Genomic DNA, 3,634 nt, shown 5'->3' with positions numbered 1-3,634 from the left:
AGAGGAGCAGGTTAGAGAGGTACAGTATTCGGGGAGAGGAGTGGGACGGAGGGACAATTACAGAGAGGAGCAGGTTAGAGAGGTACAGTATTCGGGGGGAGGAGTGGGACGGAGGGACAATTACAGAGAGGAGCAGGTTAGAGAGGTACAGTATTCGGGGAGAGGAGTGGGACGGAGGGACAATTACAGAGAGGAGCAGGTTAGAGAGGTACAGTATTCGGGGAGAGGAGTGGGACGGAGGGACAATTACAGAGAGGAGCAGGTTAGAGAGGTACAGTATTCGGGGGGTGGAGTGGGACGGAGGGACAATCACAGAGAGGAGCAGGTTAGAGAGGTACAGTATTCGGGGGAGAGGAGTGGGACGGAGGGAGAATTACAGAGAGGAGCAGGTTAGAGAGGTACAGTATTCGGGGGAGAGGAGTGGGACGGAGGGACAATTACAGAGAGGAGCAGGTAAGAGAGGTACAGTATTCGGGGAGAGGAGTGGGACGGAGGGACAATTACAGAGAGGAGCAGGTTAGAGAGGTACAGTATTCGGGGAGAGGAGTGGGACGGAGGGACAATTACAGAGAGGAGCAGGTTAGAGAGGTACAGTATTCGGGGGGTGGAGTGGGACGGAGGGACAATTACAGAGAGGAGCAGGTTAGAGAGGTACAGTATTCGGGGAGAGGAGTGGGACGGAGGGACAATTACAGAGAGGAGCAGGTTAGAGAGGTACAGTATTCGGGGGGTGGAGTGGGACGGAGGGACAATTGCAGAGAGGAGCAGGTTAGAGGGTACAGTATTCGGGGAGAGGAGTGGGACGGAGGGACAATTGCAGAGAGGAGCAGGTTAGAGAGGTACAGTATTCGGGGAGAGGAGTGGGACGGAGGGACAATTACAGAGAGGAGCAGGTTAGAGAGGTACAGTATTTGGGGGAGAGGAGTGGGACGGAGGGACAATTACAGAGAGGAGCAGGTTAGAGAGGTACAGTATTCGAGGAGAGGAGTGGGACGGTGGGACAATTACAGAGAGGAGCAGGTTAGAGAGGTGCAGTATTCGAGGAGAGGAGTGGGACGGTGGGACAATTACAGAGAGGAGCAGGTTAGAGAGGTACAGTATTCGGGTGGGTGGAGTGGGACGGAGGGACAATTACAGAGAGGAGCAGGTTAGAGAGGTACAGTATTCGGGGAGAGGAATGGGACGGAGGGACAATTACAGAGAGGAGCAGGTTAGAGAGGTACAGTATTCGGGGAGAGGAGTGGGACGGAGGGACAATTACAGAGAGGAGCAGGTTAGAGAGGTCCAGTATTCGGGGAGAAGAGTGGGACGGAGGGACAATTACAGAGAGGAGCAGGTTAGAGAGGTACAGTATTCGGGGAGAGGAGTGGGACGGAGGGACAATTACAGAGAGGAGCAGGTTAGAGAGGTACAGTATTCGGGGAGAGGAGTGGGACGGAGGGACAATTACAGAGAGGAGCAGGTTAGAGAGGTACAGTATTCGGGGGGTGGAGTGGGACGGAGGGACAATTACAGAGAGGAGCAGGTTAGAGAGGTACAGTATTCGGGGAGAGGAGTGGGACGGAGGGACAATTACAGAGAGGAGCAGGTTAGAGAGGTACAGTATTCGGGGAGAGGTATGGGACGGAGGGACAATTACAGAGAGGAGCAGTTTAGAGAGGTACAGTATTCGGGGAGAGGAGTGGGACGGAGGGACAATTACAGAGAGGAGCAGGTTAGAGAGGTACAGTATTCGGGGAGAGGAGTGGGACGGAGGGACAATTACAGAGAGGAGCAGGTTAGAGAGGTACAGTATTCGGGGAGAAGAGTGGGACGGAGGGACAATTACAGAGAGGAGCAGGTTAGAGAGGTACAGTATTCGGGGAGAGGAGTGGGACGGAGGGGCAATTACAGAGAGGAGCAGGTTAGAGAGGTACAGTATTCGGGGAGAGGAGTGGGACGGAGGGACAATTACAGAGAGGAGCAAGTTAGAGAGGTACAGTATTCGGGGAGAGGAGTGGGACGGAGGGACAATTACAGAGAGGAGCAGGTTAGAGAGGTACAGTATTCGGGGAGAGGAGTGGGACGGAGGGACAATTACAGAGAGGAGCAGGTTAGAGAGGTACAGTATTCGGGGGGTGGAGTGGGACGGAGGGACAATTACAGAGAGGAGCAGGTTAGAGAGGTACAGTATTCGGGGAGAGGAGTGGGACGGAGGGACAATTACAGAGAGGAGCAGGTTAGAGAGGTACAGTATTCGGGGAGAGGAGTGGGACGGAGGGACAATTACAGAGAGGAGCAGGTTAGAGAGGTACAGTATTCGGGGAGAGGAGTGGGACGGAGGGACAATTACAGAGCGGAGCAGGTTAGAGAGGTACAGTATTCGGGGGGTGAGTGGGACGGAGGGACAATTACAGAGAGGAGCAGGTTAGAGAGGTACAGTATTCGGGGGAGAGTGGGACGGAGGGACAATTACAGAGAGGAGCAGGTTAGAGAGGTACAGTATTCAGGGAGAGGAGTGGGACGGAGGGACAATTACAGAGAGGAGCAGTTTAGAGAGGTCCAGTATTCGGGGAGAGGAGTGGGACGGAGGGACAATTACAGAGAGGAGCAGGTTAGAGAGGTACAGTATTCGGGGGAGAGGAGTGGGACGGAGGGACAATTACAGAGAGGAGCAGGTTAGAGAGGTACAGTATTCAGGGAGAGGAGTGGGACGGAGGGACAATTACAGAGAGGAGCAGTTTAGAGAGGTCCAGTATTCGGGGAGAGGAGTGGGACGGAGGGACAATTACAGAGAGGAGCAGGTTGGAGAGGTACAGTATTCGGGGAGAGGAGTGGGATGGAGGGACAATGACACAGAGGAGCAGGTTGGAGAGGCACAGTATTCGGGGAGAGGAGTGGGACGGAGGGACAATTACAGAGAGGAGCAGGTTAGAGAGGTACAGTATTCGGGGGAGAGGAGTGGGACGGAGGGACAATTACAGAGAGGAGCAGGTTAGAGAGGTACAGTATTCGGGGGGAGGAGTGGGACGGTGGGACAATTACACAGAGGAGCAGGTTAGAGAGGTACAGTATTCAGGGGAGAGGAGTGGGACGGTGGGACAATTACAGAGAGGAGCAGGTTAGAGAGGTACAGTATTCGGGGGAAGAGTGCGACGGAGGGACAATTACAGAGAGGAGCAGGTTAGAGAGGTACAGTATTCGGGTGGGTGGAGTGGGACGGTGGGACAATTACAGAGAGGAGCAGGTTAGAGAGGTACAGTATTCGGGGAGAGGAGTGGGACGGAGGGACAATTACAGAGAGGAGCAGGTTAGAGAGGTACAGTATTCGGGGAGAGGAGTGGGACGGAGGGACAATTACAGAGAGGAGCAGGTTAGAGAGGTACAGTATTCGGGGGAAGAGTGCGACGGAGGGACAATTACAGAGAGGAGCAGGTTAGAGAGGTACAGTGTTCGGGGAGAGGAGTTGGACGGAGGGACAATTACAGAGAGGAGCAGGTTAGAGAGGTACAGTATTCGGGGGGAGGAGTGGGACAGAGGGACAATTACAGAGAGGAGCAGGTTAGAGAGGTACAGTATTCGGGGAGAGGAGTGGGAGGGATGGACAATTACAGAGAGGAGCAGGTTAGAGAGGTACAGTATTCGGGGAGAGGAG

Source organism: Somniosus microcephalus, chromosome 31 (genome assembly GCF_052327205.1).
Source record: "Somniosus microcephalus isolate GS21.2 chromosome 31, FLI_Smic_1.0, whole genome shotgun sequence".
NCBI classification, from domain to species: domain Eukaryota; kingdom Metazoa; phylum Chordata; class Chondrichthyes; order Squaliformes; family Somniosidae; genus Somniosus; species Somniosus microcephalus.
This window is presented reverse-complemented; position numbering follows the sequence as displayed.